This window comes from Ornithodoros turicata, chromosome 2, assembly GCF_037126465.1.
Source record: "Ornithodoros turicata isolate Travis chromosome 2, ASM3712646v1, whole genome shotgun sequence".
NCBI classification, from domain to species: Eukaryota; Metazoa; Arthropoda; class Arachnida; order Ixodida; family Argasidae; genus Ornithodoros; species Ornithodoros turicata.
In genome coordinates this window covers 14,365,213-14,391,434 of record NC_088202.1, presented here as the reverse complement: position 1 = coordinate 14,391,434, position 26,222 = coordinate 14,365,213, and the positions used below count along the sequence as shown (strand labels likewise).

Below are 26,222 nucleotides of genomic sequence, written 5' to 3'. Positions count from 1 at the left end.
CTCCCCCTTTCATCGTATTTACACCGGTGGTTACATGAGGGCTGTGAGATATTCTCGAGAAGATGCAGATGAAGACGAGAAAGAAGACGAAGAAGTGACAACGACAAGCCATAGACAAACCATAGACAAACCATGCGAGCTATCCAAACAAAATTAAACAACCCCATTGGTCGACAAGATTACAGCCTCGTTGGCAGCTGTAGTTTGTTCAGGGCGGTGACATCACAACACGTAACTGCTCGTTACGAGCACGATAGCCTCAACGAAGAAGCTAAACGAGGAGCAGGGATTGTGCCACAGCAGGGCGTCGATAAGTTTCTTCGTTTCGTTATTCGTAACGACACGCTGACGTTGAAACTGCCCAAGAAAGGTGGCGGAGTGATTCTTCGCTCGGGCGATCACACAAGCAGCTAACTGTGCCCCATGGACGTGATGGCGTCAGGATGCCTTTCAACTGGACGAGACGGATTCTGTAAAGTTCTTCCGTCCGCCAAGAAACGCTCTCCGCATCGTTTGTGATGACTTGTGACCGTGTACTTCACTCCGTCTTGATAGCTACGGATGTTGCGATGAACAACAAAGGCGAAATGGATGCATATAGTAGTGTTCGAATTGTTCTCTTTAATAGTACATTGCGGACATAGTGTTGATGTAGCAATGAAAGGAAGAGCAAAGGATTCTGTGGATTTTCTGAGGTCGATTGTCTTGAATAGCTTCATAACATTCTCTTGCTTTGCGCTGCTAAGATTGAATTAAAACAGTTCACTGACGTTCTGTTCAAGCTCACTAGAAAACTGTTGTACTGCAAATTTATTTTATTTTAGGCGTCAGGATGCCTTTCAACTGGACCAGATAGATTTTGTGAAGTTGTTCCGTCCGGGAAGAAATGCTGTTCGCACTGTTTATGAAGCCTGACTGTAAGGCTGCGCGTTGTACTTCCATGCTTGAAGACAAAGTTACGTAAATCTAATGAAATAAGTGTACACGTTGAGGAGAACGGGCAGCCTCCTCCTGTTTCTTCTTTTGATACTTCTGATACCACTACGTCTTTCCTTTCTTGTCTCGGACTCCCACGTGAACTAGAACTCAGCACACACTAGTTCTCGTATCATACTTAAAGGACGATAGAAATAAAATTTGCCAATTGCGGAAAGGCATTGAAACTATATCTATAACATAACCCTAAGTCCAGAACCACCATTATTTTATTCGTACACCGTACGGATTGGTATATTTTGAGCGATTACGAACCCATCCTACAGCGCGCACGAAAAGCTCGCCCGCCGAGCGAGCGGGCAGTCGTAAAGCATCTCGGGATCAGCTGAGCCACCCATGACGTAATTTGTCTCCGACGCTGGCGGTCAGGAGGAAGGAATCCTGTTTGATTTGGTCGTTCGGTCGGAAATCGCGCTGGAAATGTCAGACACGAACAGTTCGTCATCATCATGGGAATCTGAGAACGAATTATCAGGTGATCTAGGCGTTCGCCCATACGTTTTTGATCCACGGCTGGATTCGGACGACGAATCTCCGGCCGAGGATGACTACGCCAATGCACCCGATGCACGCCGCGCAGAGGAATTTGACTGGTAAGTTTGCATATCTAAATGCTTTGAAATGTGCGGCTCCTGTGATTTTCAATATATCGCTATTATAATTTTGTGACTCTTTAGGTTTACATGTACGTACGCGTTATACCATGTGGGGATGGACGCTTCGTAGCGAGATGGCTCAGAATTGTGACCTGTACATGTATTTCTTACGTCACATACAGGAGCGATGTTTGTGCGTCATAACTGCAATGAAGACTTGTGAATACAGACACCGCTAACTCTCTGCGCAATCGCTTCATCCATATAATTATTTGTTTCGACGATATTGTTTTATTCTTGCATCAAGAATAGCGAATTCAAATTACTGGAATACTGTAACTTTCGCCTTTCGTTGTCCTTTCGTTGACAGGTGTTCCTGTGGCAATTGCAGGCTAATGGAGACTGCAATATCCTGCGTCTGCTGCAAAAAGCAATGTAGGGCTGATGACATAATGCAAGAAGCTGGTTTGCAAAATTGGAATGCATCACAGAACACAGACTTTTCCGAAAGCACTGCCTCGACATAGACACGCTGAACTTGGAAGAAATTAAGCTCCGGAACACAGACCGTGGCTGCCTCTAAAACTGTAGAGGAAATAAGTAAGCAAATGACAGCTAGAACGTGCATATGGAAACAATCTCTGTTTCATTCATTCATTTACAGCGTGAAGAGGCACATTGCATACAGACAGTTCATCTTCTGGGTGTATCACAGGCTTGGAAAGGGAAACAGGGCTGTAGTTCCTAGCTGCGCAGTACTAAAAATTCGACAAGCATTCCCATCAGAGGATGGTGTGTACACTGGCTTCAGGCATGCGCAGTAATGCAAGAAGGAAAAGGGATAGCTTGTACAGTATGTTACTTTATGAGGGTGTCTACCAACCTGGAAAACAGGGAACTGTGAGGGAATTTTGATGAGACTGGAAAAGTCAGGGTATTGTCAGGGAATTTGCCAAACCGGGAGTTGAAGTCAAGGAAAATCGCAGACAAACACTGTCACGATGCACAGTGATTCGCAGGTACTTCCGACTGGTCGAGCGGCTACACCACAGCAACGTTGCTGCAAGAAGCAGTGTGCCAATGCAACAAGTTCAGAGGCAGAAAAGTAGGGCAGTCTTACTAATTCCTCAGTAAATGATCTGTAGGGATCTGTATCGAAACTTTGCAGCAGGCACCAAGTTTCCATTTGTTTTGGACAGTGAATTCGCATGAAATAGTCAGTGAAAACCTGGAAAGGTAAGGCAATCTGTAGGCTACAGTTTGGTAGACACTCTGCTTATCCCTGATAGTATCATACGTTTTTCAAGGCATACAGTGGAGAGACTCAGCATTGCCATGTGCGGAGTATGTAACTATGTGTTAAAGCGTGCCGCATGTGATTCTACCAGAGCTTCAATGTTTACATTGTGATCATAGGCATATGACAGGGGGGGTGGAGCACTTCGGCTGTTTGATGCTTTTGCCTCAGTGTATGTCTTGAAGCTGGATGCGTTTTCAAGAACTTCTTCAAGGAGAGTGTGAAGATACCCTGCCAAAAAAGAATGACATATGTATCAGCAATTAATAAACATTCTTATTGTATTTAACTGTGAGTCGTGCACCTTACCAAAACTGCATTCCTCTTTGATTGGGAAAACAGCAGGTTCTTTTCTTGAGCGGGGAAACTTGAGGACATAGCGAAGCTTTCCTTCAGAGGTTGTGGCTTGTTGCCGCTTGCTATTCTCATTATAGTGCATTGCGGCAAGGTAGGTTCTACAAAAAAAATTATCTGTCATAAAGCAATGAGCACTTATGCCTTCATAACTGTACACACCTTGTTTTCATACAAGCGTGAGTAAAGTGTGTTGACTTTGGCGCGAAGTGGTTTAGTGTACTTTGGAAGCATTCCACGGCATATGTCTGTTCCACGCTCGACAGCTGAGGGATGTCCCTTAGCAGGCTCTTTGACTGCACAATGTCTCGCAGTTTCTTGTGTGCCACAGAATCTATGCAGGTGTAAACAGGAGTAAATGTAGACATATACATGACGCTCTACTGAGGCATTCCATTCACAACATGACTGACCTTGAGGAAGCCATTTTATCCTTCGCATATCACCATGTGCACACTGTGGGAAGAGCGGGTCGTCATGGTCATGCATATTTGAGATGTCTCGCGGAAGTGATGTCCACTTAGGCAAAATTTGCCTTCGGTCTTGGGCACTTGACTTGGCACACCAGTACAGATGATTTATAGTGGCTTTTACCCACTCTTGCAGATCCTTTGCATCCTTCATTTTTGAGGCAGCAACCAGCTTTTTCTTTATACCTGAATGCATAAAGGAGCACATTACATGATATTCTGTGTTCAGCAAAAGCGTAGAGCATACTCTTTGCGACATGCCACACATCATACAAGTGCTCAATGTCTGGATTCTCCTTCTTCATATAACGCTGGATCTGTAAATGCCTGTCGGTAACAAGCTTGGCAACTGTCACATCATGTTCCCGAAGAAACTGCAGTCCTCTTCTCAGGCCTTCTAACTCCATTGCGTGACTGTTTGCAACCTCGTTGCTCTAGCACGTACGGAAGAACTGTATACTTAGGGAACTCAACATGTTATGCATGAATGTTGATCTCAAAATAGTTATACCTACCTGTACAGTCTCAATGTGTAACACCTTCATCTTGGAGGCATGAAGCATGGTGTAAGTACCGTACTTCGCAGAGTGGCCAGGCGAGTCTGCTCTTCCATCCCCAGCTACTGTGACTTTTCTTCCTTGAACTGCATCAATCATAGCAGTCTGCTGGTGCAGCCAGACCTGCAAACACAGAAACAGAACTACTGTCACAAATATACAATGACACTGCATGTCCCTGACATTACCTTTTCTACTGCAGGCAGCAGGAACGTACTCTGAATATTGAAAAATGTCCTATAGCTAAAACATACTATCCCAATTGAGGTGAGCAACCTCAGTGCCTTCTTAATGTTTGCTCCCGTGAAAAGGATGCCTGCACTTAGCAAAATATTCCCTAAGGCGTTCCTGTTCACTCGTGGTTGGCTGTACCAAGTGTGTTTATGCCGATCCTTGCAGGCAGTTACCACCTTTAAAAGTGTGCCGTCGCATTTCTTTTCAACCATTGAACATTGACGACTGCATGTTTGGCATTTTGATAGAAGTCCATGTAGTGCTGTTTCAAAAATGATGAACTTCCGCTCAGATATTCTGTCCAGAGGGCAGTTCAAATCAAAGCTGTTCTGTTGCAGGATTGACCTAGAAAGAGAGATTGTGCGAATGTCAGTATATAGCAAGACTCTACACGGTGCGTTCAACACAGTGCCTCTCGAACACTAACAAAATCGGGAGGAATGGGTTCCACGAATGAACACTTGTTTGCTGCCTCCTATTAAAAGAAAAGTAGGACCATCCTAATACCCTCAAGAACGTGACTTTCGGGCAAGACTAACAATTTGTCATTTGTTTACAAAACGGGGCAGGTCTATTGTTGAGGATGGAAGCTCCATAGCTAGAGCTAAAATCACGTCTCATTTATAGTTTTAGTTTCGTCTACCTCCTAAGTCATAACTTTCTCCAAAGAACTGATAAAGAAAATCCAGAAACCGACACTGAAGATTTTTGTTTAAGTTTAATTGATACAAGCTTTCGCATGGAGGTCCACGCTTCTTTAGGTACAAAGTGAAGTGGTGACACGCATTAGTATGTATAGTATGAACACATACACAACTAAACACAATGCTGTACAAATGTGTACAATTCCTACAATTGTCCTACAATTTTGTACAGTATTGTATTTAGTCGTGTATGTGTCTATACAATATATACTTATGCGTGTCACCACTTCACTTTGTACCTGAAGAAGCGTGGACCTCCACGCGAAAGCTTGTATCAATTAAACTTAAACAAAAATTTTCAGTGTCGGTTTCTGGATTTTGTTTATGTGATCTGCAGGACTTGACTCTCCTCTTCGTATACGCTTGAAAGAACTAAGTGACACTCTCTTGTCAAATGCACCGCATATATGATGAAATGGCATACTCATTAATGCTGCTTTATGATTGCTCATATGACGTATCTGCTGTTTTCCGTGAAGCATGCTCTTCGTCATCCGATTCCTCATCAGTCTGGACAGGGGTTGAGTGCCATGGGTGATATGGGGTCAAATTACCCACTGTTTGCGTTGCTCGGGAGAGTGTTGAAGGGGGCTTAGGGCTTAGGTTTACCTGGATGGCTGCAAATAAAAAGTAATTTCACATGTACTCTAAATTTACAGTAACAGTAGCTATGGAAGAGCTGTACTGATGACTTTGCATACCCCGGTGTCTGTAAATGCCCGTTGTCTGAGTATAAGCACTTTGTGATGCCCTGACTTGTGTAGGCCCAGGCACAGTACACTCTGTTACAGCTCGGTCGCTGCTGGTTGTGGTATGGAACTCCACGGCCCCATCAGGTGAAGAGTTGCTGCATCAGCTACATCTCAGCTATCAGCTATCAGCTACATATGTGATGCACAATGCAGGAACCAAACGAAAACATGTTTACGGAAACAAAAAAGTATGGGATACCTCTTACGCACCTGTCTGAGATGCTCCTCGTCGTGTGTTTGGGATGTCTGCCCGTCTTGAAAATCCAGGTGGCCACATTGCAATGGTACAGAGGATATCTGAAGAGAATAGTACCAATATATGTCAGGACAGGTGAACAATTAGAGAACATTATTTCTACACTTTAGATGATGAGATAAGGTAGTGTTTAGCATAGATCAAAAGCTATGAAGCAGTAACAAAATATTGTGGAACACGTGAGCAAACATAACATACCTGTGGTTGTGTGTCACTTGTGAGAAGCAGTGGAATCTCTGAACTCGTACCACATTCACTGTCCTGTGAATTTTACAACACATGCAATCACATTGGTTCGATTATCTTGTCAATCAATTAAATGAGTTATTTTTCAATTAGCTTAGTCTGACTTTTGTACGTCTGCGGCCCACATGGGAACTATACATCGTCGGTTCGTTGGACGATGGAACTGTTTTCCAGCCGTTCATCAGCAGCTGTGGCAGGTTGTGGAACAATACCGCGCTGCGGCGGTGACGGGGGAGCCTAGCGCAAGCCGGCAAAGACATCAGTGAGAAATACTCGTCCACAATGTAGATTAAACAGCGCTTTCTACACGGCTGCTTGTAGGTATAAAAATTTAAGAACACGCACCGACGCACTTTTGTCATGAGATGTTGCATCAAGCGCGGCATGTTCTGCCGGCCCATGCTTGCCAGAAGAAACTGAAGCCCCTCCACTGCTTACTCCTTCTGTAGCCAGCAGCAGGTCTATGACCTAGGTAAAAATCAACAATGTAGTCAGGTTTCTTCGTTGTATTATAACATCTCACATACCTCTTTCCGCGCCCGCTTCTCGTATGCCCCGCTGGGCCTCTCCGCCTTGCGCTTCCTTGAAAGCACCGAAGGAATTGCTCCGTCTTTCAAGCGGCTGTATTTCGTGGGCCATCCCACACTTTGCAGTACCGTAGGCTTTGTCTCGAGATCATCATCGACGAAATGTTCTGCGCACAGCTTCTCATACTTGGACGGTCGCCAACCATAGGTCGGCGAATTCAATCATGATGGCCATCACCGACATCATTCACCATCACATCACTCAGAATGATGTGATGTTGAGTGATGGGCAATGATGTTATGTGATGTTGAGTGATGTTGAATGATGGGCAATGATGTGATGTGATGTTGAGTTTGATGTTGAATGATGGGCTATGATGTGATGTGATGTTGAGTTTGATGTTGAATGATGGGTAATGATGTGATGTGAATTTGAATTTTATGTTGAATTATGAGCAATTATGTGATGGTGACATTAATGTTGAGTGACGGGCAATGATTTCATGCTGAGTTTGATGTTGACTTATGTGTGAAGATGAGATGTTGAATTTGAAGACCCTGCGATGGGTTTCTCAAGTTGAAATCGGCGTTTTAGGGTGTGGGGTTGACATTAGTCGTGGGTGGGGAGGGGGGGGCGTGCATACAACTGCCTATAGAAGTATGCGTTGACTAGACAGGAATATGGTGCCCCGTTTTCAGTGTACATGTTCTCGTGTACTGTGATAATATGAGCTTACCGATAGTGGCGGGAAGGCTCCAATTGTATGCGTGACCTTGCTTCTGGGGGGTGGGAGGGGGAGGGGTGTTTGCTGTTCAGCGTTGTGTTAAGGCTTTGGAGTCGAGATCTCGGTAGTTTGGGCGGAGCTGCACTTGGATGAATGACAAGGAGCAGGGGAGGTGGGCTGACCTTGGCGCGCTCGCGCTATAAATTTTGCGTCGCCTCGCCTCAGAGCAGGTATGGTGTTGTGGGGATGGCTCGGTGGGCTGTTATATCGGATATATCAGGGGGTGGGAGGGGAAGGGCTTGCCGTTCAGCGTTGTATTTGGAGTTGGGGACTCTGTGGCGCTGCACATGGATGGCATCCGTAAGGGACAGAAAATGAGGGTTAGCCTTGGCGCTCTCGCGCTGTTTGATTTGCATCGCTTCAGAGCAGGTGCGTTGTGTGGGTTGGCTCCAGAGCATAAAGAAGCGGCGCGGGTATTATGGGACGGGTATCGTGCAGTATGAACTCTGGGTAAGTCACTGTCACGTGAACAAAATGACAGCATCGATTGCCTGACGTTGTTTTGGGCAAATGCAGAATAATGCACTTCCGCGTTATGATTTTTCGTTCACACTGCCCAGAAATTACGCTTCCAAATAGCATGACAGTTTTATATTACTTTTTGCAAAAGCAGAATGCAAGCATAAATGAAAAAACTGTCGAGGGCAATGTGGCATATGAAACTGAGATGCATAATTTTGGTTTATAATCACGCGTACACTGCATCAGTACAGCCGGCAACCCAATATATTATGCTAAATAGCTTCGGGACGCAGCCCCGATTTTTCATTGCACACAGTTTTGTTTTTGTGTTTTTGTTATCCGAACTTGTGTGTTGTTTCTGAGTACGACGTTCAGCATTGCCTTCTGTCAGTAACAGCGTAACAGATTTATTACAAAAAAGGAAACAAAGTGACGACAGTGATGGTCCGCACGTATATGGTCGGTGAACTGTATTTGGCACTGCAAGGAAGACACTGCAAGAGAGACGAGTCACATAAAAGAAAATACCTGTAGAATGATTCAGCCTCACGTACAGTGTGCTCTCACGCCTGGACATTTATACACTTAATCGTGGCAATGGAATGGGTATATAGACGGTTCGAACTGCCGAAACCGTTGTTCGGCTCCGGCCTGACCTTTCGAGCACCGTGGAGTTCTTGATACACTCCGGTTCTGGATTAGGATCACTGATTACTACGACGGTCCCAAAGGAATTGCGTATGGGTGCGCGGGTTTCTTCCAGGTTTGACATAGAGCGTGACAAACTTGATATTGATGTTGTCCGGCCCACGTCGTATAGGCGATATCAAGCAAAACCAAAACGGGAAAGCGGTTTATCTGGCATGCTGAGCGACACCTATTTCAATCATCTCTACCGCTCCAAATCACGTTGCCCTCTGACGACTGACGTGAGGTAAGCACTGTACTCCACGTGTTCCCGGTCGCCGCGGTTTCAGTTCATTTGCATACTAAAATTCGGGGATGAATAGCGCACGTGCGTGTTTCAGGATTTGTTAAACGTGAAATGGCTTGCAACTAGGATAGTCCTTCAATCTGCAATCTCGCTTTTGCCCGAAATCCCCTAATTAAAAGGTTAATAAATGAAGGTAACTAGTCACTTGGAGTTGCACGCTTTCGTCCAGAGGATGTCCGCCTGGCTGTAGAACTCCACTGGAAAAACGACAACTTTGCTGCTCTCACAGTTTTTTAATAAAAATTCTGTATAGGCTAAAAATAAACATCCTGTATAACCACCTGATTATTACGCGAGTCCTGATTATTATAGAGCGAAAACAAAACATGCATTTGCATGAAAATCCGCACTCTTATTAGATATTTGCACTGCACTAATTTAGAAGCCGCAGTTCAAACAGCAGCACATCAAAACCCCACGACTAGGAAAATAAAGAAAATAAAAAATGGAGATCTCAACGCACGCAGAAAAACGGGGGACCACCGAGTACCGACGAGCAGTTTCATCCCCTCCCCCTCCTCCTCCCACACACAACCACCAGCTTCCACGTACGTAGCAGAAGACGGAAATGCTCTATGCTCTATGCCCCAGCCCAGCGGAAATGTCCCAGCTCTATGAGCAGCAGCGCAGCGCCAAGAAAGTTGATACCATAAAGCCACCGGAGGCCTAGGCCAAGACCTGACATACCACCGCCATGCCGCTCGCCAATCCTCACCCTACGCACTTCGTATTTGCATTCACGTTTTCAGTACAGCCCTATCATCGCCACCCCGCCCCGCGAAGGCTCGCTTCGTGCAGTGGGCGGGCGCCCCGCCAAGCCCCGCCCGCGACACCACAAACAACACAACACCTGTTTAATTTACGAACGTCACTGTAAACAGCCGCTACCCAAAAGATGGCATCTGCCCTTGAGCCGCCGGGACGCACAGTCGCCGAAGCCAAGTCGTCGCCCCGAAACGCAAGCATGCGCAGCATACAAGGCCCTCGGTCTCATAACCGGTCCCTGGAGTTCAGATTCAAAGTCCATCATACACAATGAAGCTGAACTCAGAATGAGTTCGGAAGTTGAATTCTGACCTGTGATATGATGGGCTGTGGTGTAAAATGATGAGTAATGATGTTATGGGCTGTGATGTCAAATGATGAGTAATGACGTGATGGGCTGTGATGTTGAATGATGGGTAATGATGTGATGAGTTGTGATGTTGATGTTGAATGATGGGTAATGATGTGATGAGCTGTGATGTTGATGCTGAATGATGGGTAATGATGTGATGAGCTGTGATGTTGATGTTGAATGATGGGTAATGATGTGATGAGCTGTGATGTTGATGTTGAATGATGGGTTATGATGTGGTGGGCTGTGATGGTGATGTGATGTTATGGGCTGTGGGCAAGACCGGACATGATGTGATGTTGAATGAATATTTCGAAAAATGCCGACCTATGTCGCCAACTAGGCCTGGATGGATTTGCAGCAAGACTCCAAATTCTTCGAAGTTTTTCGTCCTTCGGGAACAGATATCCCGACCTCTCGCTGCCGAAAGGTAGCCTACAGCAAGCTGCCGCACACACTCTCGGCATTCTACCACTTAGTAGCGACTACAAACCGCCTAAATTGCATCGAACGACGTCAGCGGAGTTTACACCAAAACCCAAAACAAAGAATCGCTCAAGCAAGCACGAGGGAGCTAACTTGCGTCATTTCCGCCTCGTTTTCCGGTAAAAGCATGCGCTTGCAGCGACGCTCACCAGGCGATCAGATCGTCTGCTATTACTATTTTGTGCGCCGTTTATATCACAACCTGAGTGATTACATGAGAATGCTAGGTAGTTATCGTGTTTATTTCGTCCACGCAGCAAAATGCAGTAGCTAGTTCTTTATCACAATTTCGTTTCTGTCGTCCTTTAAGACCATTCTCACCCTACACCACCGTCAGGGTAGGAAAATGATTTACAATTTTCTGCGTATAGCTCGACGATTATCCTTACAGTGATGTACATGTTTGTTAATTATTTTCACACGACTAGCGAGCCATATATTGAGACGGGAAGAAAAAGAAGATGACGAACGAGCCTGGGAACGAACTCTGGAACGCAATGAGCATGTATGAGAGCACGAGAATGCGAGCTATCGGAACAAATGAAACAGTCCTATTGGTCAGAGAAGATGCAGCCTCGCAGCCAGCCTGCAAGCCCTTTCACCATCACCACCACCACCACCTGCTTTTCGTTCAGGGCTGTGACATCACAACACCTGAGCACTCGCAACGTGCAAAATAACCACAAAGAAGAAGCTTCACGAGGAGCACAGATTGCGACCACGCAAAGCGTCGATAAAGTTGCTCGTTTCGTTAGCCTAAACGACTCGTTCAGCTGTCTCGTGCCGTAAAGTTGAACGTGTGAAACGATTAAGCCCAGATAACTTAAGGGCAGATAACGATATCATTTGAGATAATGATTGGCAAGGGCGTGCTATGCGGTGACGTTCATTTTTAAGACTGTAGCCAGCACCTTACCCTAGGCATCTCGTTGTCGAATGTGTCTAAAAACGGTACAATATTTATATTATTTCACATTGATCTTCATTTTGAGATGATGCGCACGAGGACCTACTTTAATGCACATAGTGTATACAGGGTGTCCCAGAAAACGGGGTTTCGTTTATCCTTCATTTCGAAAATAATAATACAGGGAAGCTCCTCGAGGTTATCCTGAACTCGGCGCAGCTACGCGTATTATGAGCGCACAGCGAAGTTGGTTATCAGCACCTGTTTTCAGTACATCACGTTTGTGAACTGAACACGCGATATCCCTGATCAGCAAGATTGCTCAAATGTCTGAATAACATAAAAAAAAGTCTCTCGTCACAATTAGTAGCTATTGATGTTGTTGTGACGTAAAAACCGATTCACATTAGAGCGTTTACGGCTGCATAAGGCGTCTAAGGTGTACCCTCGTTCCAATCTGAAGGACGTTGCGTTGGCAGCCGCCAATTACATGTTTTGATGGCTGTTACCATTATGCGAAGGAAAAAAACTTCATATGTGAGGCAGATACTGATATCACCTCACAAAACGCCAAAAACCACAGAAGTTACATGACGGCAACGACCACGTACGTTTGTTTTGCCAAGGATCCACTCTTCCCAAACTCATGATATATTGATGTGGCGTGCCACGGAGGGTGGGTTATGATGGGGCTACATCGCCAATAATCCTGGCGGTTACCGTGGTATAGGGAGCATCCCAATGATTGAGACTACTACCCGACTATTGAGACTATGAAGACGGTTGAATGAGGCTTATCACGCCCCTAACTCAATGCCCAATGCCCATGCACCTCCAGTCATCATAAAATTCAAAGATAGAAAAACGAGAGATGCATGGCTTGGACAGCGAAGTAAACTGAAACTGAATTCTCAAACTGTGCGCAACGAACAAATCTTCCTATGTGAAAATCTCACGCCTCAAAGTAGGAAGCTTCTGTGGCAAGCTCGGATGTCGGCAAAAGAGAAAGCATACCAATTCGTTTGGGTGCGAAACGGGCGCATCTTTATTCGACGCGCAGACGGAACAAAGGCTATTCAGATAACACATACTGAAGACCTCACGACGCTGTAGAGCGAAGCGGTACATCGTCCAATACTTCTTTGAGTTTGCTGTAATGTCTTACCTTTCATTAGATGACTTATCTAACGCTGTTTTTTCTGATCCTTTTTCGATGCATCTTAATGTTCGCAGCCTTCCCAGACATTTAGACGACGTAAAAGCATTTATTTCTGGTTTAAAAAGTAACTTAAAAATTTTCGCAATGTCTGAAACATGGACTAAGAAAGCTCATGAACCATTCCTCGACATTGAAGGATTCAGCGCTGAGTTTTGTCATCGAGACGACTCTTATGGTGGCGTAGCGCTGTGCGTTAAAAGTAACGTTAGTTACAGTGTTCGACGAGATTTATGTATTAACACACCTATGGTTGAATCTCTATTTGTGGAAACTACCACTTGTCCCACTGCTCTTTGCTGTTACCCCCACCGCCCACTGATTTTCGGCGTCGTTTATAGGTCACCAAGTCGCGATTTCAATTCGTTTCTAAGTGCATTTGAAGAGTTGTTGCATATATTGTCATTTTCTAAGTTCAATTGTGTAATCGTTGGTGATTTCAATGTCGATTTGCTGAAGAAAGATTATGTGTCTACCTCTTATGTTGAAGTACTTAGTTCGTGTGGGTTCAATCAATTAATTTAAACTGTAACCCGCTTTCATTGTTCTGATGACAGTAGGGGTTCTTTACTTGACCATGTGATCACTAATTTAAATGAGTCGAAGTTGGCCTATGGTTCTGCAGCCTGCGACATATCTTATCACGAAGTAATTTATCTTGGCGGTCGTCCACTTGCACGTCTCACAGAATTACTTCCACCCCATACGTTTACGGACTACAATGCTGTTGAAGCTTGCCTGTCACAAGTAACTTGGTGCTTTGACAGCTTTAGTACCGCCCAGGATAAATTTACTTATTTTCTTGCTACGCTTTCTAATATCCTTCAAGTGTGTTCTCGTCCAGTCTTCCGCAGTAGGCGCGCAACGGTTAGGCAGCCTTGGATTTCAAATGCAATCATGAAAAGCATTAAGCACAAGAATAATCTGTACAAGAAAACCCGGCTGAACCCCACGAATCGCGATCTCCGCGCCAGGTACACGAGATATAATAACATCCTAAGAGACATCCTTCGGCTTGCAAAGCGTAAATATGTCTCGTCCAGGCTGGAAAGCTCCTCTGGAGATCCCAAGGCTATTTGGCGTACCATAAATAGCGTCCTGTCAAGGAATACAGAGAAAGCGGCAACTGGTGCGTGCCTACTCGCGCAGGATGGAGTTAAAACCAGCAGTCCAAAAGATATTGCAAACATATTTAATCATTACTTTTGCAACGTTGCTAGTGGTCTTAGTCCTCAGACCGATCCCCCTGCAGACGTCCCTCTTCCTATCTGTAACCCCACATCCTTCTTCTTGACACCTACAAGTTGTTATGGAGTGATGTCTATTATTGATGGTCTAAAGCCACTAACATCGTCTGGACACGATGGCATATCTTCCACATTTCTCAAAAGGTTTCGTAACACCCTTTCTCAACCGCTAGCAGAATTGTTTAACGAATTTTTTCTGCACGGTATTTTTCCCGAAGAACTGAAGATAGCTAAAGTGTCACCCATTTATAAAAAAGGGAATCGATGTGACACTTCCAATTATCGTCCTATTTCCTTGCTTCCGACTGTTAGTAAGGTGCTGGAGAAGATAATTCTGCAACGCTTGGAGAGTTTTTTTGATTCAAATCAGTTGCTAAGTTCATCCCAGTATGGATTCCGGAAAAAGAAATCAACCACGCTTGCGTTAAAGGTCAGATATGCCGATTTTGAAGTGCCGCAGAACTGAGCGATACTCGCGCTGTGTGTTCATTACCTAACACTGAATATGTGTGCGAAATATCTTGCTCCAACTGTTCGTAGTTTTTTAGAAAACAGTTTTTTTAGTTCCCACGCCCGGCCGTCAGACCGTCGGCAAACCCTGCGCACGGGCGCACCGACGTCACTGCTCTCGGTTTATCTGTCTTTGGCTTGGCATGCACTCTTGGCTTGGCCGCTTGGCTTCTTTCGTTTGGTACTCTGTGCATCGTACATAAGCTGTTATGTTATTGCTAAGCCGGAAACAAAGCATGTGAATATTTTTTTTTTGGCAAGGCGTCGTTTGGAAAGTGCACTTCCTTGTTCTGACCTTGCCTTTTATGGGCTGGAGCGATATGCCACGGCGAAGTTGTCGAAGATGCGACGGTGCTACGTGCTACGCTGTTAGAACAATTCATCGGAGCATTCAAGTGTTACCTTTTATAAGCTGCTAAAAGACCAAGCAGTGCGAAGCTCTTGGCTGACAGTGGTGCCTGCTAATTTCCACTGCAAGGATTTCGTCAACGAATGTTATCATAGGTTATACGCGCGACTCCAGAGGCAATTTGGAATATCGGCACGAAATCGTCGGATGAAAATCTGAGGTGCCCGACGCACAACATTTTGAACGTGCCACGAAGGATCAAGGCAAAAAACGAGAGCAAAAAAGGTAAGTCGAGGTTCAGATACAAAAAATAGCAAGCCTAATGAATCGTGCAGCTGTCCTACTGCGCTTACTCTGATATAACCACGATTAACAACACAATAGTATTGATAATCTAACTTCTGAATTGTCACAGGTGCACGCTGAAGGCGGAAATGAAGCATGATCTGGCTTGCATCTGGTGCATGAAGAAATTGCTGGCACGTTAGTTGCAGTCTACCTCCACCAACAGGTACGACAGTGTGATGTTATAATTTGAGTATTCACCTAAGTTCAACTTTTCATGTGCACTCGCATGCAAGCATCTTGACACCACTTTTAAATCTGCCCTCAAAGTTACAACCTGTGCTTTCAGGGTGGAAAACAAAGGTCGCCATTCCGATTAGCTGCTATCTCCCAGTTCAAGCACTTTTGCTGTCTGGACACTGGTTCCTGTGGATGGGCTGTTACAAGCTTCACTGTCTGATATAGAAGGTACGTTACATTAGTTCAGTTAATTTGTCTTTTGCACATTTTCGTTACTGTTAGTTGGATTACTGTTGGACATACAATCCTTTGACACACAGAAGCTGATGTCGCCTCTGATAACGTTTTAGAATTTTCAGTGTCATCAACGTCCATTGAGGAAGGTGCCTTTACTATCTGTGAACCTTTAATTGAAGAATAGTCCAGAATTCATGTTAACATTGTCTACTCTTATTAATTCACTGTCTGTGTTCTGAGAGCTTAGAAAAATCGAAACTATTTATTTGTCACAACTTCACACTGGATGTGGTACTGGCTCGACATGTAAGCTAAAATACCTGGATTCTACAATAATTGTGTTGAACTTGGTGCATTACCGTGGGCAATGCCACATTCACTACATTTTTAGTGGGTCTGGTGCACAAATACTGTGTGCATACTGCATACATACATACTGTTTGATAGGCAAAAATACCTGAGGAGTGCTGTGTAGTCTTTTTACCTAAAGTCCATACCCTTACTGCAAAGTCACAGTACGTAGAACAGCAATGTGCAGGTATGCTGCGATAGAGATTCATAACAGAAAGAAAACTGTTGAGAGCATCTAAATTTTAATGAGACGGGACGTTCGTGCACAAGGCTGCTCTTGTTAATGTCTAACATGAAGTTACAAAATCCCGGAATATATAAAACATGTTGTAATGTAGAGAGCGAGGGTTGCTACAGACATAAAAATAATTACACAATCATATATAATAAAATAAAAAGGGGATACAACTCCCCCCTCAACTCAACTCGACAACTCAATAACTCTACTTATTCTCTACCTTACAACATGTCATATATTCAGGAATTTTGTAACTTGATGTTAGACCTCAAGAAGTACAGCCTTCTGTGCGAAAGTCTTCTTTCTGTTGTGCACAATCATTATACAGTAAATACGACTATCCATTTCTTGTCATTAAATGCTTTTTCTTTCTTTTTTTCTGCAGTGATGAGCATCCATAAGGACACATGGCAGAAAGAGAGTCTCTTTGAGATGACAAACCCTCATCACCTCATGAGGATACAATGGTTGACGAATGGTTCTCAAGTACATCGAAACTTCAACAAATAATTCATGAAAAAGCCAGTCAGTGCTAGCACCAGGAATTGAACGTGGACCGTCCTGCTACCAGTCAGAGATGTTACATTTCAGGTGCTCATTGACTTTTGGTGAATTACTTGTTGACTTTGTCCCAAGGTGGAGCTCGCCACAGCTCATTTGTCTATCTGTTAATGTTGTGGCGTGTGTTGCGTTTTTCTCTTTGTGTGTTCCAGACTCAGAACGGTAAATTTGGATCAGGTCAGGTACGTTTCATTTAGACATGGCAAACATAAAGTGGTGTTTCTCAACACAACTTAGCAGTGGCCTTCATGCATTACTGCCACGGCCATTAAGCGTGAATGGAAGGCTGCACATTATGCATGATGTAAAACCCCAAGACAAGGAACATGAAGGGACAAACACAAACACGTCCCTTTTTGTTCCCTAGTCACGGGGTTTTACATATGCATCATCTTCACCAGCTCACTTGCTTCCTAGCCATTTTTTCTGCCACATTATGTTCACTTTACTTCTATCGTGTGCTATGTAATCTTGTTCAAGTTCTGTCAAACGACGTGTAATGCTATAAAAACATTCAGTACACTGTTTATGTGGGTTGAATGGTAGCGCATAAATGCAGAAAGGGAACTGTCATGTTATGGAAAGTGTTTACGTATTGTACATTTAACTACTAATTTTATTGGTTAGCTTTCGCCGGCATATGATGTCAAGCCATGTTATATTAATTTGGAACATGTTCTTCTTAGTAGCCAGAGCAGCTGACACACATTGAGAACATAGCCCGTGTGTGTTTGTCTTTTCCACCGCAGCCCTTGGGTTTCCTCCCTGATGGCTACACATGTCAGGGATAGGTTTCAGAACCGGTAGTTCCCGCCAATTGTGAATTACTTTTCAGGGGATCATCACGCTGGCAGATGAAACATATCGTTTAAATTATTTGCAGGACAGGAATTGCGTAGCTTCACACAAATACTACTACTACGACGTAAGAGTGGTTTCAAATCTAGTTTTTTTGCATTCCTGACATTATCGCACGAGATGTAGTATCCACTATGATCCTTTATATGAGGGGTATGTACAGTGCAATCAACAGATGCTATTTACAAATCTGTGTTTTCTACTGTGTTGAAATGGGGTAGTTTGTATCTGAGAGATATAGTGAAACACAGGCAGCCAAGGACAGACTTTTGATGCCCTCGAGAAACATGGCAACACATTGCAGGGATTCTGGATGCTGCATAAATTTCCAGAACACACAGCTCAAGGCAGCGGTTAAATAACAAGTGGTTAGAGAAATACAAGACAGTTGCATGTGTAAGCAGTCTGCTGTTGGATTTGCTTCTGTCTGAGATACGTTATCTCAAAGGGAACGCACGGACACACTCCGAATGATACTAGGGCTGCCTGTGAAATAGAATGAGGAGAGGGGAAGATATATAACCCTTTTTTCTTGTCTGTTATTCTATTGGTTAACTTGTCATTTGCTTAGCAGCATATATGTGTATATTCCAGAGTCTGCTAATAAATATATCAGTTGAGAGCTAGCAGTCGCATTGCAGATGTCTCATCCTGTCCTTGGCTGCTTGTGTTTCACTATGGCCATGCTTGCTATTGCAAAAACAGAAAACAAAAAAAGACAATAGAAAAACACGAAAAGAGCGACCTAAAATGCTGCCTGTGCTAGTGCTCACATGGAGGGAATGCAATGAGGTAGCATGTTCCATTCATGAACTGTGCATAGTAGTACATATCACAACGACAACCAATTATTCAGATTTTTTTTTGAAGTACTTTGTTTTTTTAGCTTTGTTTGCACAGTCTATTATTGGAGCTTTATGTGACTCCCCTCTTGAGCTACTTTAAGATTGCTGATGCTGTACAGTTTGTTAATTTTGAAACTGTACTGTGCTGAGGTACAAAAACAGAATTGTCATATCTGCATTTGAGCACATAGGAATAATTTGTAAGTACTTTCCTTGTTGACATTAATATTTGCACCAGGTCACAACATTGTTGATTGATGGAAAATGTAAATAAATATATTTATTTGCTTGCCAAACAATGCACAAATGTCTTCTTTTCTAGTGAGATATTCCCTGTTGACCAGAAATAAATGTGGAAAAGTTAAAGGGGCAAAATAATGGTAGAGTCTAGCATTGCTTTTTGCCACTTCACATATATTCACTGTTGTTCGTGTGCACATGTAGGAACAGGAAGGTAGAGCATGCGCATAAAAAATTTCGTATGCAGCCACACATATGGTTCAGAAGATTAATTAGATGATGTCCAAGCATATATAATTGTGCTTGTGCAATGGGTATGCTAATGGATTGCTTCCATGAAGCCTTTTCATTTATTTTTTATAAATTCTTTTTATAAATGTTATTTTTATTTTATATAAATTTCATATTACATATTGTATACTTATATTTTTATAAATTAAAAACTCAAATTACACGGCCCCTGTAAGTGTGCCCTTTTTAAATGGTTTGGTAACGTGTCTGAAACTGTAAAGGTAAGAGGCCATCGAGAATGCTGCAGACAAGGTTGCAACTTACATATTGCTTATGATGTCCTACATACAAAGTGATTTGTACAATAATTCCTGAGCACGGAATTAATTCCGACGATGGCCAGTGATGTCACCCGGGACGACAAGTCACATAATTGCCTCTAACACTTTTACACCCCATGGGCTGAGTTGTGAATTGAAAGAGCACTCTACAGAAGGATAAGGTGCACCTGATTTCTAGTATATATGCTATGCTCTAACTCTTCAGACACCACATTTCTAAAAACACAATTTCTAAGTGGCAATATGTGCTCTGGTACTTCTTTTGCGTCTGCATAGTGTGCAACCACATGGCTGCTGGAGCTTTCGTGTGCATGTTTTTGTGCGACGGTGTTCATTACAAACAATATCCAGATGTTAGACATAAAATGCAGTAGTTTGTAGCGTGCCACACAACGCAGCGTGGGGGTGTGATTCAAAGATTGCTTCTGGAAAATGCACAGAATCCCACAAAAAGTTTAAAATGTGATTTGTATTTCGTTTTACGTCTCTCGTCGTTACATACCATCGTCGACGCTGTTGCGCATCGATAAATCGTACGTAAAACTTGTCCCATAGTAGTATGCGGTTTCTCAAATACACAGCACAATTTTTTCCTGCAGGAATAAAACGCTGTCGGCATTTTCTTGCTAACACGGCTGTCGAAACGTCAGTCTCTACAATGGGCAAGTGATGTAAAGGCGCTAACGCAGACGAGACTTGATACAAATTGTACATGCTCACAAAACACAAACGACGAATTCCAGTCACAACATCGCACAGAGGTTGGTTCGCGAATGAGTTCGCAGCTGCTGCACTGTTTACTTATCGCGGAACGGTGGAACCCGGCTGTCCGCCATCTTCAAGCACAGATACGTGAAGCCGCGAGAAGCCGTAGCTGAAATCCACTGGCAAGTACGAAGGCGCGTACACGTCACAATGCCCGTTCGGGTGCATCTACGTCATAAAAATGGCTGCGCCCATGTGTGTTTCGGAATGAATTATCTATTTTTTTGACATGGTACTGTACCGAACTGAGAGAATGAAGGTGCATTTTGGGGAGAGCTGGATGTGGGCTTTCAGAATATCACAACCGTTTCGACTATTTGGGATATCGGCATAGCTGACCTTTAATTCATGCGACGGAAAAAATTAGAATGAATATCGAAGAAAAAATATTGTCTCTGGGCATTTTCGTTGATCTAACCAAGGCTTTCGATTTGATTAACCATAAAATTTTACTTCAGAAGCTAGACAGATACGGCATTAGAGGCACCCCTTTAAAATTAATAGAAAGCTTTTTGATCCATCGGAAACAGTATGTCATTCAGTCTGGCTGCAGTTCCGAACTCGGAACGCTTTCTATGGGTGTCCCCCAGGGTTCAATATTAGGTCCCTTCTTATTCCTCGTCTACATAAATGACCTGCCTGGCTTTCTTTCAACTACTTGTTTCCTTTACGCAGACGACACCACTATTTTTGTTGAATCTAAAAACCTCACAACACTATTTTGTAAAGCGAGCTCTGTTCTCGATAAGTTTAACTTGTGGCTATCACATAACAAACTTGTTGCTAACTTTCAAAAAACGTCGTATATGGTATTCCGACCGTCTCAAAAGAGCCTGGATTTCATTAAAGGACAACGGAAATGAAATTTGTCCATTTCAAAAAAGGGACCGAACAAGGTGTAAATATTATGTAAAATTATGGTGCCACTAGTATTTTGCAAGTACGCTGTACGGATGGGCATATTTTTGACGATTACGAGCGCGCTGGGCCGCCCACCCGACACGATCGCCCATGGAGCGCGCCAAGCATTGCGGGAAAATCTGAGGAGCGCGTGACGTCAAATATCTCTCGCGCTCCATGTGCGGCTGCCCCGTAAACGGCACAAACACGGCGAATTCTGAATAACGCCTGAAGATGTTCGATACGGAGATCTCGTGAAAGTCTGAAGGCGATATATCCTATGAGAGATGGGTTCGTACATGCTTCTTCGTCTCCGTTCTTTCCCCGGGAATTAGACGTACGCCGAAACGCCAAATGAAAGTCAGGAACTCCAACAGGAGAGCCAACATGCGTCACTTCCGTGGTCTGCTACGGCGGCGCAGCGACGCTCACCAGGGGCTCAGAGTGCTCCACGGCCGAATGTTATATCGCGATTGTGGCGGCATTTCAACTAATATACGCAAATCTAAGTCGAATTCCGGATTGTTTTGGTACACATCGCAATATGAGGCAAATAGCTTTGCAGCCTATTTTCGCTTCCGTCGTCCTTTAATTTGCAGCTTTCCTTATGAGGGAATATCCTTTCTCGTGTTTCTGTCACGCGGTTTCTGGGCGTCTTTTTGCAGGAAAACTTATCCTGGCACCATCATATTAACCATGTGCGGAGTAAAATCTCCAGTGGATTGTATGCTCTAAGCAAACTCAGGAACCTAGTCCCAACTAACATACTTTTAACCATATACTACGGCCTGATTCATTCCCATATCAACTACGGCCTTGAAGTCTACGGCCTCACGTATAACTCTAAACTGAGCCCACGGCTTTTTGCCCAGAAGCGTGCGCTACGAATTATCCTTTCTGTCGGCCGTCTGGAGTCGGTGTCGTTCGCTTTTTCTCTTTTATCTGTACTTAATATTTTCGATCTCCGTGATTATAAAGTTGCCCTTCTTATGCATAACTTTTTCTACAGGTCTTTTGACAGACAACAACTTAACTTTCAAAATTTCGTTCCACCATATTCCCTACGGAACGTGTCGTATTCACTTCAATGTTCGGCCTTTCGCTCTAATTTCGGTCATTTATCCCTTTCTTCTTTTGGAACTAGGTTGTGGAATGAACTCCCACATAACCTAAGGTCAACAACTAGTTTTCTCGCTTTCAAGCGCTCTTGCAAATTACACTTTCAACAGCGGCATTAATATCTTTATTTAGTTCAATATCATGTCCATTTCTTCATGTCCATTACTTCATTGTAGCAACGTACACCGTTTGTGCATATTATATGTATTGATGTGTATCATCTTGTATATTTCCTTGTTACATTATGTGTGGACTACTACCTTTGCATTACCTCTCCCTCATAAGATGTATTTGAATAATATGTTTTCTTGCGGGACCGTTTAACAGGGTTTCCCCCTCACGGTCCCTTATCTCAAGTGTGTTCCTGATTTTGTGTAGCACTAATAAACAAATAAACAAACTCCTGTGCCACCACCATCTCTCCCCCCCTTCTTTCACGCTTCCCTTGTCTTCGCAACACACTGACCGCGCCTTTCCCCTACATCTCCCCGCTCCCCCCTCCGGGTGGTCTATTTATATTTGACACGGTCGTATATTAATATTGGAACCGTGCGACCGATGATTAAACAGAAGCCTCGAAAATTACTCCAGTGATCGTATATTTTGTCGGGCTGCACACACACACAAATAGAGATACGATGATGAGATGGGGCTGATGCCGGCCAGCAGGCTGGGCGCTGCCCCAGTGCCACTCGTACGTGATGAGAGATGATGAGGGATATGATAAGGGGTCCGGTAATCAAAGCAGGGTGGAGAGGCCTGTTGATGACAAGAAGTCCCAAATGTGACGCAGACCTTGGCGTGTATGAGCTGGACTGGACCATGGGCCCAGCACCTTGCCTATGGTAAATGGGCGATGAACGATCGCATGCAGTTCGTGCTGCAAGATCGCACGTTCCCGCTGGTAGTCCGGGCAGTCCATATGTAGGTGGTAAAGGTCTGCACGCACACTGCATGCTGCACAAAGGTCCGAGGGCGTACGGCCAAGACGCTGCCTCATAACTGGTGTAAATGTAACATTCAGCCGCATGCGGTGAAGCAGGGATGCGTAGTGTCGCGGAAGGCGATGAGGAAGCGACAGTGAAAGAGAAGGATCCACTGCGTGGAGCAGAGAGTAGGGTGTAATGTCATGCAGCCACTGTGATCTTGTCTTGTCTGCAGAGAGAGCACGGACGAGGGCCTGGCGATCACCTTTGGGCAAGATGATAGAGTGGGCTGAAGCTATATGATGACCCCGCAGGGCCGCCCGGTCAGCCTCTTCATTGCCGGGTACGCCGACATGACCAGGTACCCACTGTAATACTATGCAGTGGCCCAGGTCCAGCAGCTCCTTGTAAGTTTCAAGCACAATGCAAGTCAGCAACAATGGACATGAGAGGACCTCGAATGCCCATTGTTGCGAGGCATTGGATAGCAGCTTTCGAGTCTGTGTAGAAGACCCATGGCCGAGTTGAACGCTGCAGGATGTTGCGCATGGCAAAGAGCAAAGCATGTAGCTCAGCACATGCTAACGACGTCAGATGCGAGAGACGGAAGATGCCAATCTTCGGACGGAATAATATAGGCGCATGCAGAGCTGGATTTTGTGGACGAGCCATCCGTAAAAACAGGAGTAAAGCCTGCATACAGCTCGCTCATCATATCCAGTGTGAGCGCCTTGGACACAACTGCAGCGACATCATCCTTTCTCTGCAGCCCGGGAACGGATAGTCAAGGAGATGGCAGAGGGAGGGTCCAAGGTGGAGTTGAACGCGCCTGGGGTTCAACTTGAAAACGTGGCAGGTGAGGCTTTAGCTGTTGATTGCAGGACCTGAACTTGTTATTCCTGCGACGGGAAAGCTTCAGCAGTAAAGGGTGCTGCCGGTGATGAGCCAACAAACGGAGATAGTGACGGCTCGTCTCATTAAAGCGCTGGATAGCAAGCGGAGTCTCTCTCGCTTCTGCCATGACTAAACAAGTATCCGTTGTTCTTGGCACGCCCAGGCACACACGAAGGCTACGTGCCAAAAAACACTGAAGCTTGGACTCGGAGGATGGCGAAATCCCGTGTAATACTGGAAGGCTGTATAGGAGCGGACCACGCACCAAGGCTCGATGAATGGCCAAAACAGATCGCGCAATCGTAGCCCCACCTAAGGCCAGCAATGTGTCGCATTAGGGCGATCCCTTTGGAGAGTTTCGCCTCTAGGCCCGCTATATGTCTTCTCCATGAGAGTCGGGAGTCCAGTGTTACACCCAAGAAGTTACATGAGGTGGAGTACTGGAGCTGTTGTCCAGCCACAGAAAGACGATATGGAAGCATGTTCCTTCGCGTGAAGGCGATGACGTCTGTCTTCTCCCACGAGATATCTAAGCCTGCCGTCAACAGGTATTGGTGTATGGAGTTAAGGGTTGACTGCAGCCGCCGCTGAATGGCGGGGCGAGATTTTTGTCGGGCTGCATATATGCTTTGTTCTTCCGAAAACATGATGTAGCGAATAGCAATCAACAAGGAACAGCTCGCCATTGCTGGCAGCCGCTCGTAACATACGGTTTTTCTACTAACGAATAAGGGATCTCTCAGGCACAAACGTCACACTAAGGGGGTGTGGTCTACGGTTCGAGCACTCGAACAGAGGAGGCACAGTAAGCGGGTTTCGCCGCTGCGAAAATAGTGTCGCTGCTGGCATTTCCGCCAAATTCTCGCTACCTGCTTTTCAATGGCTCTGGTTCCCAACGTGACTATTCGCGATCATGATTGGCTGAGGCTCATTTAACCGGTGGATTCGCCCTCGTTCATTTCCTCCGAGGCGCCGATGGCACCGAACCCGTCAGGCCGTTGCGCAGCTGGCGCCTATCTGGGCAGACGGTAATTTCGTTTCGTGGATTTCCAAGATGTTGGAGCCATAGACGAACACCTTAATGAAAGGTAAGCAGACAAACACTGATGAAACGTGATGCATGTCAGTTATCAGATGGTTAATACAGCCGCCTAACAGTGTGCAAAACTGAGGTACGCCTTGTCCCGTATTACATCACTTTCTACTGGTCATCAGTCATGACCTGGTTGATGTGCTATTCTCTATCGCGTTACTAGTTGCGTTTTGTTCTCCTATTTGAATATGTTCGATGTTTAATACACTAGTTTGCATGAAAAGGAAAACGGCATGTATCGCGTGCGCCTGGCTCCCCGAATGGTGTGCAACGATAGCATGTCTTACATAGCGTACTCAGCCAATCAACGTTGCTTGTGCTCTGCTTTACCATATCGTTAACAGGTTCTTTTTTTTTTTTCATTCAGGCATTGACAGCTGTTCGTGGCCCTGCGATCCACAAGCATGTAGCCCCTGTCAGCTGAAAATTCTACAGTTGTGCTAGGATGAAACGAATGGCTCCTGCGCTTCATTACGTGTGTGTAATAATATCTACTTTCTCCAAACCGAATAGGTCTCCTTAAAGATTGTATAATATAACAGTCACACCTTCTGTTGTTCTGCAGTATTTATTTATTTATTCTGCAGTATTCTGTAATAATCGTTTAGATTTACTTCCATCCAAAGGTTGCTCCTTGTTTATCGTGTCAATAAATTTGTACATGTGCATTCCTTCGACTTCTGGATTTTCATTTTCTGCTTCCCGATAATATTAGCAGATGGCCTGGCGAAACTCCGGGAACAGAGGGGGGGAGGGGGGAATCCGAGTGAGAGGGTATAGAAGAGAGCACGCTCTTCGCGATCCGCTCCGGATGATCATGTGGCCAAGGGGGCAGTGGTTTTCGTGGCAAAACTGTGGAAGCTACAGCTGCACTCCACTGCACTAGAACCTCTCGCCGTGGCAGCGAGTTTGTAAGTGAAATTGCGTCGAAGCAAAAAAAAAAAAAAAAAAAAACTCCTTTGCTGAAATATTTTACTGGGATGCTTTTCATACGCTGCTTTACAATATGGCAGCAGTTTTTGACTATGTTAGCGCC

The 26,222-nt window shown here is 44.6% G+C and overlaps 1 protein-coding gene and 1 long non-coding RNA gene across 2 annotated transcripts in view; both read left to right on the top strand.

The window, feature by feature from the left end:
• LOC135383132 (uncharacterized) overlaps window positions 1-26,222 on the top strand; it is a 47,236-nt gene that overhangs the window by 1,139 nt on the left and 19,875 nt on the right. The gene's annotated exons all lie outside the window — the stretch shown is intronic.
• LOC135383131 (uncharacterized) lies at window positions 15,320-17,286 on the top strand. Its single transcript, XR_010419682.1, has 4 exons — window positions 15,320-15,347; window positions 15,478-15,573; window positions 15,697-15,815; window positions 16,799-17,286. It is a non-coding gene; the product is annotated as an uncharacterized LOC135383131 (long non-coding RNA).